The following is a 15,816-nucleotide window of genomic DNA, read 5'->3' on the forward strand; positions in this document are numbered from 1 at the left end:
GTCTATTTCTTGTATGTTTTCTAGTTTGTAGGCATACAGTTGTTTATAGTATTCACTTACAATCTCTCTTGTTTTGGCAGTGTCAGTGGTAATGTCCCCCCTCTCATTTCTGATTTTATTTATTTAAATCTTCTCTCTTTTTTTCTTTGTCAGTCTAGCTAGGAGTTTGTTGATCCTCTCAAAGATCCAATTTGCTGATTTGTTGATTTTCTCTGTTGTTTTGTTTTTGTTGTTGTTCTCACTTTCATTTATTCTGCTTTGATCTTTATTTCTTTCCTTTGTTTGGGATTAGTTTGCTGTTCTTTTTCTAGTTTCTCCAGGTGTGCAGTTAGATCATTGATTTCAGCTTTTTCTTTATTTTTTAAAGTGAGCATTGAGAGCTATGTTTCCCTCTCAGCACTGTCTTTGTTGAATCCCATGGGTTTTGATACACTGCATTCTCATTTTCATTCGTCTCAAGATACTTCCTGAATTCTCTTGCAATTTCTTCTTTGACCCACTCATTATTAGAGGGTATTGTTTAATCTCCATATATTTGCAAATTTTCCCTTTTCTCATCCATTATTGATTAACAGCTTCATTCCATTATGATCAGAGAAACTGCTTTGTATAATTTCAGTCTTTTAACATTTATTGAGACCTGTCTTGTGACCCAACATATAGTCTATCCTGGAGAAGGATCTATGAATACTTGAGAAGAATGTATATCCTGCTGTTGTGGGGTATAATGCTCTATAAATGTGTTAGATCTAGTTCATTTATCATATTATTCAAGCTCTCTACTTCCTTATTTATCCTCTGTCCAGATGTTCTATCCAATGCTGAGAGTGGTATACTGTGTCTCCAACTGTTTTTGTAGAGATGTCTTTTTCTCCCTTCAGTTTTGCCAATGTGTGCCACATGTATCTTGGGGTGACCAGGGTAGGTGCATGAATATTTATTATAGTTATTTCTTCTTGGTGAATTGCCCCTTTTATTAATATATAATGACCTTTTTCACTTCTTATAGCAGTTTAGCATTTAAAATCGATTTTGTCCAACATTAGTATCATTACTCCAGATCTTTTTTTATTACTATTTGCAATGAATATCATTTTCTAGCCTTTCACTTTCAACCAGGCTGTGTTCTCATGTCTGAGGTGAGTCTCTTGTAGATAGCATATAGATGACTTATTTTTAAAATCCATTCTCTCATTCTATCTTTTGATTGGGGAATTCAATCCATTAACATTCAATGTTATTACTGTAAGAGCATTACATATTTCATCCATTTTATCTTTTGGCATTCTGTTGTCATATCTTAATATTGTTTGTCTTTTTACACTGTAAGTTACCTTTCCTAATAATCTTAATTTCTACACTCTTCCCCAAGTCTCTTGTCCTTCACAGCACTTCTTTTAGTATCTCTTATAAATCTGGTCTTTTGGTAATATACTCTCTCAGTTTTTGTTCATCTGAGAAGACTTTACACTCATCCTCATTTTTGAAGGTCGTTAATAAAGAATTCATGGTTGGCAGTTTTTCTCTGTCAGTACCTAAGTACATCATAGCACTTTCTTCTTGCCTCCATAGTTTGTGATGAGAGATTGGTACTTAGTCTTATTGAGGTTCTCTTGCATGTGATGCATTTATTTTCTCTTGCTGCTTTCATAATCTGCTCTTCATCTCTGGTATTTGTCCTTCTGCATAGTAGTTGTCTCAGAATAAGTTTATTTGGATTTATTCTGTTTGGGGTGCATTGTCCTTCTTAGATATTGATATTTACATCTTTCGTAAGGGTTGGGAAACTTTCAGGAATTACTTCCTCAAATATTCTTTCTGCTTCTTTATTATTCTCTTAGTCTCTTCAGTTTCTGGTACACTGATAATATGTATGTTTGTGTATTTTGCATTGCCATTCAGTTCCCTGAGACCTTGTTAAATTTTTTCCAATCTTTTATCATTCTCTTCTCCTGTCTTTTCAAATTCAGATGTTCTGTCCTTGATTTCACTAATTCGGTCTTTCATCAATTCAAATCTATTGTTATATGCCTCTAATGTGTACTTAATCTCATTCATTGTACCTTTCATTCCCATAAGCTCTGTTACTTTTCTTTACAGCACTTCAAATTCTTCTTTATGTTTAGCCAGTGTCTTAATATTCTTTATCTCTTTGGTCATGCTTTTCTTCAACTCCTTGAATTGATTTAGGAGATTTGTGTGATTATCATTGATTAGTTATCTTAAATCCTGTGTCTCAAAAGAATTTTTGGTTTTTTGGTTTGTTTCTTTGGCTGGGTCATCTCTTCATATTTCTTAGTATGACTTGTAATTTTTTGCTGATGGTTTAGGTTTCTGATTATGTTGGTGAATTTACTGTGATGGTCAATTGCTCCCTCTTACCTATCTCTTTTATTTCATGGCTCTCTTTTGATTTTTGGTTCAATTTATTCTGAGTCTTTAAAATTTCCCAGCTGAAATTATCAAAATAGGGCCAGGGACTCTCTAATGGGGCATAGATTCACTCCCAAGAGTTTGGGATAAGAGACATCACAGAGTGGTTTTCTTCCTGGCATTTTCCCAGGTGGCAAGCAGATGGCACTTATCAGAGAACCTTCCCACAGAGGTAATTCTTTCAACCTCCACTTGACAATGATTCTGGTCTGGCCAGATCTAAGATTCAAAGCAGGCTTTGCTGGCCAAATTCATCAAAGAGAAACCATTCTCTGCCCTCTACCATACCCTCCATCCTCCCAGGTAGGAAGATGTCTATTCCCCACTTAGTTGACTGCAGTGGCCCTGGGTTTTATCCAGGTTGTTTGCCTTAAGGGTGGGAGATAGTGCCATTACCAGCTTCAGGGATTAATAACTCATGGTTCTCAATTCAGCTTCTTTGGCTTTCTGTCCTTATCCCTCCTGGAGTGTGAGCAACACTATCCTGGTCTGTACATCCCCAAAAAAGTTCCCTTGGACAGCTTTTTGCCCTTCCTCCATTGTTTTTGTGAGAGAGCTGAACCCTACCTACCTATTCTGACACCATATTCCTCATATAATCTTAATAACAACCAACTAGATAAGGGCTATTACTATCATCCCCGTTTTCAGGTAAAGAAGCTGAGACCCAGAGAAGTATTATTGCTGAGAGATAATAAATAAAAGATCCAGAATTAAGACCCAGGAAGTCTGGTTCTTTCAACAATTACACTCTTCTGCCTTGAATAACCATGATGTGTTGATTTTAGTTTCTCTTTTCTTCATACTAGTCTTAGTTTCTGCTAATTAAGTATTTTCAATATTGATTGTGAGATTGTCTTGGACTGGTTTGTTTTTCATTCAATATGGAACACATTTGTAAAAGCATTCCAAATGCTTTTTAGTCACCACTATGGTTACCTTCTTCCTAATAATTGCCATTGTTGCTTTGATTACAGTGCAACTTACAGCATGCTTTCTATGTATTGTTTAGTCCCTGAGAATAAATAATTCTCTTCATACCAAGAACACCAAGAACTTTCATCTTGGCATGAGTTTCAGGCCTCAATAAACAAACTTGCATCAAGCACTCCCTAGTGCATTACTGTAGAAACGGGAAACCATCATATCCTCAATCTGCTCCCAGAAGCTACTCAGCTGCTCCAGCCAAGGTGTCCTGAAAGAGGAGTTCACCCTGAGAATCTGCATCTATTAAAAGCAGTCTTTTCAAGTTTCCTTTATGCTAATACATAAAGGTTCATTGCAAAGATGATTGCATTTGAAGCAAAAGGAGTGTATCTTGTGTGAATGTGGCCATCTCATTCTCTTCTGCTTGCCTGCCCACCACAGGATGCCTTTCTCTGCTCTCAATTACCAGAACATCTGTATAATGAGAGCAGATTTGATGTGAGTCAGTGAAGAAAGGAGCCGGAGAATGGGGCTTCCTTTGTGGAGGAAGCTTTTTAATGTATACCCCCTGTTGAGGGTAGAAGATGGAAATGATCAATGGGCTTTCAAGAGACCAAGTCCCTTAAAGGACAAAGGTACTTATGTTGAAACATCTGAGAAGCTCTCAATGCAACATAGAGAAATAGAAAATTAGCCCAGTGCCTTACTTATAAGGAGCTCCTAAATTTATTCAACAGTATTACATAGGCATTAAGGGTCAGCCATTCTTTCTGGGCATCACCCTAAAGTCTATGTAGAAAAATCACAGAATCCATGTGAAGTTCTTGCCCACTCAAATTCCAGTTTTGGTAGCCATTTAAACCGAGTCATATTAAATAATAGCTTGTATGAACACTTTTCTGAAGTCTCCTGTTGATTAAAATTGCTAATGACAATTTGTCTCCTTAACTAGAAACCTTTGCCCTCTAAGCTATATGCAAGGGCATAAGATTGAAAAGAGACAAGGCAACACGTAGTCTCTACTCTACAAATATTTACTGAGCACATGCTATAATTAGCAAGTCATAGTTCATGCTCCCAAGAAACTTCTCTTACTGCCCAATATGAAAGACCATAGATGTAAGTAGATAATCATAATAGAATAAAACAGTGTGTTATTGAAGGTTGTCACAAGGTGTTATGGACAAATAGAAGACTATATGAGTCAGTTTCAAGGGAGGGAAGTCAGTCAGTGTGGGTTTCATGCAGGATTCAAAGTCTATTAATTTACTATTAGTGGGTATATGCAGGCCATGGATTCAATGCCTGGAGGAATTATGTTACAAATTGTTTGCCATGTTTAACATGTAGCCTTCAATATCTCTCCTGCTTTTCTGATTCTGTCATTGAGACAACTCTGCTGTTCCCAAATCTGGTTGGAACTATTGCCATCAAAACTTCAGCAATGAAAGGCTTAAAAATGGACCAATCCCATTACACCATTTTTTCCCCCAATTTGAAATATTCAGGCCAGCTCTGTCCTTTTTCCTGTACTCAGTATTTCTCTGCCTGGTTATCTCACCCAGAACTACTTGTCCAACTTATCTTTTAAAACAGTTGTTAAACATAAAAAAGTAAATAATGGACTCTATAGAGTCAATAGGGTTATTTTAATTTCAGGGTAAATGGTTCTGGAGGCAAAATGATGGCTGTATTTATATTCCAGTTCCCAAATGTTTTTGGCTGTTGGATGCATTAAAAAGCCCTAGCCATGGTTTATGTTGTCGTCCCTGATAAATGAAGAGGCCAAGCCGAAACAGAAACCAAGGAAAATCAGGTCAGTCAGGAAATAAATAAGAGGTGTATTTCATGACTCAAAGAGCCAAATGCTGGGCACCTTTCTAAGTACTTTATATACATTAAGGTATTTAGTGGTCACAATAACCTTATGAGATAAATACTATCATTATCATCCTCATTATACAAATGGCATAATGGAGGCACAAAAGGATTAGTGAAATATACTCGGGGCTGGAAAGCTAGGAACTGGCAGATTTGAAACTGGCTGGCTCCCCCGGAAATCGGTGGATGGCAGCAGTACACCCTGAGCTCCATGCAGCCAATTATCTAGGACACAAAAGGTTACTGGTAGAGTTCATTGCAGTAAAACCAACTACATAGTGAGGAAAAAAAAAAGAATCACGCACATCAAGAGAACACTGACGCTCTGAAGGGGGAGGGATTTCCTAGAATTGAGGACTCAACACCAGCCACTTTTAATCACCTACAGTTTTTATCTAAACACCCTGACCTGCTTTCTTAAAATCTTCTCAGTTCAGCAAGCCAAAGTAACAGTTCTAAGCATTACCCCACCTTAAAGTTTCCATCAAATTGAGAGGGGTTTTTGTTACTGTCTTCTTCAAAGTTAGGTGGAACTATTTCTCAAGAGAATGTATTCAGTGTTTGTACATTATTTAATACATTATATTAAATACTTTGAAAGCTTGTCCCTTGCTGAACAAATTCAGCTTCCTCTATTTTGGACATCTTCAATAATTTGGAAACTTGTTCCTATATTAAACTCTAATAAAGCACTTAGGACAGGAGCTGGCACATTGTAGGAGCTCAACAAATGTTAGCTTTATTATTATTATTCATTTTAATTATGGGTACTTTTGATTAAATGGTGTCATAAGAGCATACCTTATGTATTCAGAAAAATTTTTAAAAATTAATGTATAATTTAGTCTCTTGATTAATATTGATGTAGGCTATGCGGGGGCGGGGGTGGCTGTTCATATTTTTGTAGCTAACCTGAGCTGTACGTTTTCTGAGTGGTGTGTTTGGGACAGTGAGAACTATAGCCTGCCCTTGGTAACCATGACAACTCCAGTCCCAGAGAGACAGTTTAGCAACACAAACTCTATAAATTTTATTTATTTTTTAATTTCTCTCCCCTTCCCCTCCCCCCCCAGTTGTCTGCTCTCTGTGTCCATTCTCTGTGTGTTCTTCTGTGACCACTTTTATCCTTATCAGTGGCATGGGGAATCTGTGTCTCTTTTTGTTGTGTCATCTTGCTGTGTTGGCTCTCCGTGTGTGCGGCACCATTCCTGGACAGGCTGCACTTTCTTTCGTGCTGGGCGGCTCTCCTTACGGGGCGCACTCCTTGCGCGTGGGGCTCCCCTACGTGGGGGACACCCTTGCGTGGCACAGCACTCCTTGCGCACATCAGCACTGCGCATGGGCCAGCTCCACACGGGTCAAGGAGGCCCGGGGTTTGAACCACGGACCTAAATGTGGGACATCCCTGTCTCCTGTCCTACTGATATTAATAACCCTGCTTTCGCTCATGATTCCAAGTGGGAACTAAATTGCTGCCTGGTAGACTTCTTAGCCCTCGAGGTTAAACGTCCACTGGAGTTTTTCATCTCCAAGGACTAAAAAAAGAAAGGAGGCCCCCTGCCTTGACCGTCAGGGTTCCCATGAGTGGTAATTCATGAGAGAAACCAGTTTCCCTGAGGCTTTGATAGCCTCGGTAAATATACATAGAATTAGTCTTGTTGCTCATCCAATATTCTGCTAAATTCAAAGTAAAATATAAAGATCTGAAACAAAAGAAAATTGTGTTAAAGCATTGGGAACATTTTGGTTATAAGCCATTAGTTAAGGAGCAAAATTCTCATGTAAAACTGCATAGTTATAGGCCAAATTAAGAAAACACCTTTTAGAAATCTTCAATTATTTTGCAGTCACACTTGTTCTATAAAAAATGAAAGTTTTGAGTAAGTTGTGTTTCTATGTCACACTATTCATGTCTACCTATTTGCTCAAATTGTTGGGATTAAATATGCAGTTATATAAGTAATATATATATATATTTCTAAAACCCAAATTAGACTAAATGGTGTATAAAATAATGCAAATTATAAGTAACATCAATGAGTTGTGTTTCTGTGTCTAACTCTATTCGTGTCTGCCTATTTGCTCAGTGTATATTGTTATACACTGGGATAATAATATCAAATTAACAAATGAAAATTCTTAAAAGAGCTCTATTCAAATTGTTAGTTAAATATGCAGTTATATATGTAAATAAATATTCCTGGAGCCCAAATTAGACTGAGCAGGATAGAAAGGTCATATAGAAATCAGATTATAGGAACTATTGGGAAAGGGTCTTCTCTTTACAAGAGTTTTGAGGGTGGGACTAGGTGTGGCAGATTAAACCCCTCTACTAGGATGGGGAATTAAGAATCAGTTTGCCCTGTAAGTCCCCAGTTTAAACCTTTTGACAGCCTTAAAATAAGGGTGGTTAGTGGTTCCATTGCCAAATTTCAGTAAGTAAAGGAAGGTCCATAAAAGCTATGGAGAGATCTTTCCTGGATTATGATTAAACAAATTATGTGATTGTAATGTGTTTCAGAACCTGGTAGTCAGTATGCTTTTAAAATTATTCACAGTTTCAGAACTTAAACAAAGAAAAGAGGTTTTGGCTTCCTGTAGGGAAAGGGGGGAGAGCGTTCCTTGCATAGACTATAATGATTTCAGTTTTATTTAGCTTGGGTGTAATCTCCCTTAGTTTATAAATTACCCATTAAGTCAATTAACATTATATGTGCAAAATCTTTGGAGTAATGAAAATTGTAATTTCATGTTAATGAAATTAAGCTAAAGAAGAAAATTGTAGATATGCTCTCTTAAATTAATAAACTTCTTTGGTTGGTAATTGTAATTTAATAAATTTATTTATGTGTAAGTTAACTAGTCTATGTGGTTGTGATTAATTGTGAAAAGTTTGTAAAAACATCTTCCAAACTGAAACATTTAAATGGGTCTAGAATTCATTGTTAACTAAAAACCTGGATTGGTAATTGATGGCAAAAAGTAACTTCGTGGTAATAAAACCTGTCTGAAAGTCACCACAAGGCACATATTTAAGTAAATAGTAATGAAAAGTTATCTTGATTCTACTGGGAATCTTCCATTTTCATTTTAACAATGAAAAATAGTTTTTCTCCCCTATATTACTAAGTAAAATACCTACTATTATCTTCATGGTAAAACTGTATAAGGAAACAAAATCATCTGATATATGATGAGTTGCATTAAAATGTTTGAAATATATAAAATCAAGGAATAAACTTTAACATTGTCAAACTCTCTTGTGCATTCAAACCAGGCCTTGAATACATTACAGGTTGCCTCTGCATGTGAGTTATTGGCAAGGCTGGTCACTGACCCCTCAAATGGAAATATTTGCTGTATCAGCTTCTTGTTATGCTCCTGAAGTCAATGGAAACTACGTTGCAGTTTCAAGCTCCTGCAGCAGCCAAGGATAACTCAGTACAGCCAAGGATAACTCAGTACACCCAAGCATACAATGGATATCGCCTCCAGACTGGCACTCTTCCATAGTGCCAGAGAGCACTATGCACCAGTCTGGTGGAATACTGGAAACTCTCTCTAGGATCAACGATGCTGCGACTTTCTCACTGTGTGAAGAACATGCTAAGTGGAGCCATGATTACCAGGATACTGTAAGTAAAACTTAAACACAGTTGGCATTATGGCCTGCTCCCATGGAGAGATAACATGTAAAGTATTACAAACCTAAAACTTAAAACTATTAATTGCAACTCAGAATCCTTATGCATTAAGTAATACATTAATTAATATTAAGTCCTGTACTTTTATCCTGTACTAAATATATACCTAATTATTATAACGTTATCTTTTCTATTCTGGATCAGGTAGAAAAATATATTAAACATGTTAAATTCCTGGTAACTGCATTTTCTAAATTGTTAATAAACATGTCTATAAAATAAGGTGGTGGTCTTAGCTGAAAAACAATGGGGCCACCAGTGGCTTGCAGGTAGCCAGTTAATTGGTACCAAGCTCAGCCAACCTACTATTCTACTGTACTCTACAGTGTAGCAAAAATGAGGCTTTCTTGCTAATAATGAGTCACCTATTGAACAGCCAAAATTACCAGAAATTGTACAATTAAAAACCAAAATGTAAAAAAACTTTATTCTGTAGTTCTGATCACTCCCACAGCTAAAAACTAAAGAATTTCCAACTTGGTGCAGTAATCCTGAATGAAATCAACTGCCCAAAAGGTGCCAGTTCACCAGGAGCATCTGACAGAGCACATGAGTGCCAATCATTAAACAGCCTGAAATGCGTTTTCAAAACAAAGCTAAGTATCTGTTGCAATTTCTTTCTGAAAATAAATAACTTAAAAAAAAAAAAATATATATATATATATATACTGTTCCCACCAACTTTTTAAAAAGGGTGCCATCTTTATAGGCACCTAACCTTGTCTACCTCTGTAATCTAATGTCCTCTTTTAAAACCGGGTATTCCAAAATTTTAATTAAGTTTGTTTCTTTCAGAATAAACATCTTATTAACCGTAAGAAAACTTCATCCAGCTTTGTACAGAATGCCAGCTCCATCTTCCTCCAGTCAAAATAAAATAAAGTTTTTACACCTTGCTAGGTAATGACTACAACCCATGGTCAGCAGGAAGTAGTTACAGAAAAGAAATCATTTCCCTTCAGCACCCCTTTAAGATTAAAGGTGTAAACACCTTTAAGGGCAAAATTAAATTCACAGATGGATCTGGAGCCTGACTGGAAATCCACGTGAGCACCGGTGGCCCCGGGATGACTGCAGGGGGTCCTCACCCAGGATTCTACTGTCCAGGATGTAAACTTCTAAAAACAGGATAAACCCTGGGTGCTACCCAGGAACTTCATCTTTAGATCCTCACTGAAAATTGATAAGTGGAGTAATCAATCAAAACAGACACCCACTTCATACCTCCAACAATAATTATGCCGAAGCTTAGCTTACTAAGCTTCGGCATAAAGGGGGAATGATGTAGGCTATAGGTGGGGGGCTGTTCATATTTTCATTGATAACCTGAAGTGTATGTTTTCTGAGCAGTGCGTTTGGGACAGTGAGAACTGCAGCCCTGCCCTTGGTAACCATGACAACAACTCCAGTCCCTGGAGAGACAGTTTAGCAATGCAAACTCTATAAACTTTAAATATTCAGGGAAAATGCGAGCCAAAATGTGCAAAAGCTTATCTAGAATGTATGAAGTCCATGCTAAAAGCTTACCTAGGATGTGGAAGATATATGCTAATTCAAGCTTATTGAGCACTGAAACAAAGAACCATTTGGCCCTTCCTCTGTATAAAAGGAATTCAAAAATCTTGTTCGGCCTTGGATTTTGGAATGAGAAGCTCTGAGCCCAGCCGGTCATAAATAAATCATATTTCCTTCCCAAAAATTATTCCTGAGTCCTGGCCTTTCTATATGCAAATAATTGAACCTCTTTGACTTCTACAACAATATGAGGAAAGTTGTCTGAACAATGCACAGGAGAAATTGTTTTTTGCTGGGTGACAGATGCTGCAATAAAGTCCCTTCGAACTAAATAATTTCAAAACACATTCATAAGCTGTTGTATAATCCAGCATGACAGATATAATTCTCAAGCAAAATGTTGACAATATGCCAGTCACACAACGTGGCCTTAACTTGACCAAAACAGCCCTTCCTCTATCCTGAGGAGACAGAGTAGGAAGTAACCACATCGGGTTCTGGAACATGAGCCAGAGCTGCAGAGCACATAGCATCATCCTGGTTTGCTAAAAGGAAGAGAAGACATTTTGCAAAGGAATTTGTCATCTTAACGAAAAGACACTGCATGGAGACAGAGTAGAACAATTGGAATTGACTGAAGTACAAAAGCAGTGTTATTGCTTGACGGGCCAAGAGAAATAAACCAGGAGTCAGGATTATTTATCACCATCCCCCCTCTGGCCCCACATGCCCCCATTGGCTTTGTTATGCAGTGATAGTTATTATTGGGTTGGTTGCTAGTGAATCAGGCAAACAAGCTGCTATTCTCAAAACCAGTCTGGAAAATATTAATTTCAGTTTGGAGAAAGACTTTTTAAATGGCTGTCAGGAATGCATTTGAAGTGAAACGAAAGGATGAATTCAATAGAGCTTCAATTTTCACAGTTTCCTATCAGGATAGGGAAACCCAAAGAAAACATTGTTTTCTAGAAAGCATTATTTCATTCTAATTGTAATGAGCAATTCTGGCCATTATTTTTTCCTGCCTGGGGCTACCTTTTGTCACAGTACATTTTGCATATTAAGCAGGGAAAAAGAATCTTAAATTAATAATTGCACAAAAGAATATATTTTGGATAGGAAAGGGATGCTCACACTTAGAGTTCATCATGCATTTAAAATGGATATTTAACATTTCCATCCAGCCCTCTATGCGCATGAAAAAAATCACCTAATGCCTTATACTTTCCAAACTAATTACAAAGGTATAGTATAGTCAGGCCGAAGTATAGACCCATTATACCAACTGCATTTGGGGAAGGCGCACACAACAATAAAATTGAAATGTTGCTCGCAGGTTCTCCTTAAATATTGACCTTCTCAGCCAGAAATTTGATAATTCAGTTTTCACAATTTAGAGTCTTTAATTAATTTATTTGTTTTAGCATTTCTTATTATGCACCATCTTAACAACAAATTTATTATGGGCAGTTACTCTGCATCAGACACCAAGCTAGGCTTTTTTCATAACTTTAATATTCATGAAAGTCCCCATGATGGGCTTTATTATATTTTACTTAAAGGTTGAGGAAAACAAAGATCAGAGAGGTTAGATAACCATCATAAGGCCATGCAACAAGTTGACTTTAGGGCTAGGATTATGAATTTCTAACACCTGAGCCCACTCCACTAAATCACACTGTTTCTTCTCTCCTGTAAACTGTCGAATAGAACCCTCCATGATGATGGACGTGTCTAAATTGTCTGTCCAATATGGTAGTTATTAGTCACATTAATGCAGAGCCCTTGAACTGTGGCTAGTTTGAGGAAATGAAGTTTGAATTATTTTTTAATTTTTAAAATTAAATTATTGAACTATATCATTCATACATAAACATACATAAACAATAAGTGTATGGTAATGGTTGTAAACTTACAAAACAAACATACAAAACATCATACAGGACTCTCATAACTCCTACCACCAATAACTTGCATTGTTGTTAAACCTTTTTAATTAATGATTAAAGAACATTGTTAAAATATTACCACTAACCAAAGTATTTTCCCCCAACCTACCCTATTGCTTTAATCTTTATATCATTTATATATGAACATACATAAACAATTAAGTGTATAGTAGAAGTTGTGAACTTAAAAAGCAAACATGGATAACATCATATGGGGGTCTCATACATCAACCCTCCACCAACACCTTGCATTGTCATGAGATGTTTGTTACAAATTATGAAAGAATATTGTCAAAATCTTACTACTAATTATAGTCCTTATCTTACATTTGGTGTGTTTTTCCCCCAATCCACCCTATTATTATTTTTTATATATTTTTTTAAACAAAAGTTGTCAACTTATAAAACAATCATGTGCAGAATTCCCCAACAACACTCCTCTATCAACACACCACACTGTGGTGGAACAATTATTACAGATAAGATAATATCATCTGATTGTTACAACATCTATAATGTACATTTGGCTCACATTTTCCATTATCAACACATCTTTGGCAGTACATCTTTGGCATAGATGCAAGAATATTATATTATTACTGATAATCACCATCCATAGGTTACTCCAGTTGTATTTTTCCCCATGCTTCTCCACATTCCAACCATACTGCAGTAGTGATGTACATTTGCTCTAGCTAACAAAGGACACTCTTGCATCTGTGCCATCAACCACAATTCTCATCCACCTCTTGGTTTACTGTGCTATTCAGTTCCTAGATTATTCTCTAGCCGTCTGTCAATTGACATTTAAATACCTAGACTATCGTTTTCAGCCAATCCCCATTTATAAACTGTTACTCACTATGTGTTACCGTCCACTCTATACATTTCCATACTTTTACAGTGAAGCTAATTAAAACTTCTACATACATTAAACATCAGTAGTCCACCACCTTCTACCACCAGGTCTTTTCTTTCTCTCGGCTATCTATATCCAGTTCTTTCAGCATCATTTGTTGAATGGACTGTTCTGCATGAGCTGTGTGGGTTTGACAGTCTGGTCAAAAATCACTTGACCATACGTGTGAGGGTCTGTTTCTGAACTGTAAATTTGGTTCCATTAGTCTATGTGTCTGTCCTTATGCCAGTACCATGCTGTTTTTACCACTATAGCTAGGTGAAAGGATTTAATGTCTGGAAATGAGGATCCACTTTTCTTTTCTATTCAGGACCCCTTACCCTTCCATATAAATTTGATAATTGTGTTTTCAATTATTTTTAGAAATGTTGGTGGATTTTTTTATTGGGATTGCATTGAATTTGTATATCAATTTGAGTAGAATTGACATCTTAATGATATTTACTCTTCCAATCCATGAGCATGGAATCTTCTTCCAGTTATTTAGGGCTTTTTAAATTTAACAGAGTTGCAGTTTCTGAATACAAGTGCTTTACATCATTGGTTAAGTTTATTCCTGACTATTTGAGTTTTATCTGTCATATTTTATTTTCACCACTCCTTTGACACTGTTAGTTACTTTTATTGATATAATCTTCACTTCTAGACTCTCTTCTAGGCCTCTCTCTTCTGTCTTTTCTTTTCAGGCTCTAGCACACTCTTTAATATTTCCAGAAAATATGGGCTCTTGCTTAGAAATTCTCAGTTTCTGTTTATCTGTGAATATTCTAATCTTGTCCTCATTTTTGAAAGACAGTCTTGCTGGATATAAGATTCTTGGCTGTAAGTTTTTCTCTTATAGTATCTTAAATATATCAGACCACTGTCTGGTTTCTGGTGAGAAATCAGCACTTGATCTTATTGGGAATCCCTTATATGTTATGGATTGCTTTTCTCTTGCTTTTTTCAGAATTCTCTCTTTGTATTTGGCATTTAACATTCTGATGAGTATGTGTCTTGGAGTTGGTCTGTTTGGATTTTTTTGGATGGGAGCACATTTTGCTTCTTGGATGTGGATATCTATGCTCTTTAATAGGGTTGGGAAATTTTCTACCATTATTTCTTCAAATATTCCTTCTGCCCCTTTTCCCTTCTCTTCTCCTTTTGGGACACCTATGACATGTATGTTTGCATGCCTTTTGCTGTCATTTAGTTCCCTGAGGCCTTGTTCAATTTGTTTTCCATTCTTTTCTTCATCTGTTCTTTTGTGTGTTCACTTTCAGAGGCCATTTCTTCAAGCTCACCAACTCTTTCTACTGCCTCTTCAAATCTGCTATTACATGATTCCAATTTTTTACAATTTCAACTCTAAGATCTGCTATTTTTCTGTGTGCTTTCAAATTCTTCTTTGTGCTCATCCAGTATCTTCTTAATATCCTTAATCTCTTTAGCCATCTCATTGAATTTATTAAGGAGATTTGTTTGAACATCTGTGATTATTTGTCTCAACTCCTTTATGTCATCTGGAGGCTTATCTTGTTCCTTTAACTGGGCCATAGCTTCCTGTTTCTTGGTGTGGATTATAATTTTTTGTTGGTATCTTGGCATCTGGTTTACTAGACTATTTATTCTGGGAAGAGTTTTTCTCTTTAGTTTAGGGCTTCTTGCCCTTTTCCCCCTTACAGTTTGCATAGTAGGAGCCAAGGATGTACTTGATGCTCTAAGTTGTGGAACTTCTAGTTGCCCTCATTTGCCCCAGGAACCAATCAAGTGTCTCCCAACTTTCTCCTTTGCAGGAGTAGGGACAGAGTCACAGCTGTATGGAATATTCCAAGTCATGCAGGCCTAGACTGTGGTTACCCAGAGAGACTGATGAACCTTCATGCTCCTTACTCTCCTGCCTGGGGTGGGGATGGAGCTGCAGGTTTGGGCAGCAATCTATGCTGTGCAGGGCCAAGATGACCACAGTTGCCCCAGTAAATTTCTAATTATTCAAATTCCGATTATTCATTCTGTGCCAGCCAAATGTACCTGCCATTACCTAGATAGGCTGGTGCAGGGTTCTAGCCTAGAGCTGCAGGCCAATCTTGGTGAAAGAAACTGGTTCCTACTGTCATTGTGATTTTCAAGTCAGCCCAGTTTCCCCTCATGCTGGGGTTGGAGTCAAAATAGTGGCCACCAGCCTCTTTCTGACTTGGACAGATTTATACCTCAGCTGTTCCTAGGATTATACCTTAGCCAGCCAAGTCTGCCAATCAGTAGCCAAAATCAGCAGTCAACAGTCTCCTCTTCCCCTCTTTTTCGGAAATGGAACTTCCAATTCCAGCCACAGAACAGCTCCTGAGGTGGCTCCTTCTGCCAGAGTAGGATAATCACCAGCCTCCATGGCTTGGCTAGTAATTTCCTGGAGAGGCTGGTGGAGGTCCCCCAGCTTCCTCCCTGCCATAGGTGAGGCTGGGTTCTAAGCTAGAGCTGCAATCTGATCTGGATGGAAAGAAGCCAGTCCCCA

General features: G+C 37.2%; 1 long non-coding RNA gene across 1 annotated transcript; it reads left to right on the forward strand.

Annotated features, from left to right (window-relative positions):
• The first annotated feature begins 8,882 nt into the window (after window positions 1-8,882).
• Window positions 8,883-10,647, forward strand: LOC131279212 (uncharacterized). Its single transcript, XR_009186592.1, has 2 exons — window positions 8,883-9,845; window positions 9,963-10,647. It is a non-coding gene; the product is annotated as an uncharacterized lncRNA (long non-coding RNA).
• Window positions 10,648-15,816: the final 5,169 nt, after the last annotated feature.

This window comes from Dasypus novemcinctus, chromosome 7, assembly GCF_030445035.2.
Source record: "Dasypus novemcinctus isolate mDasNov1 chromosome 7, mDasNov1.1.hap2, whole genome shotgun sequence".
Taxonomy (NCBI): Eukaryota; Metazoa; Chordata; class Mammalia; order Cingulata; family Dasypodidae; genus Dasypus; species Dasypus novemcinctus.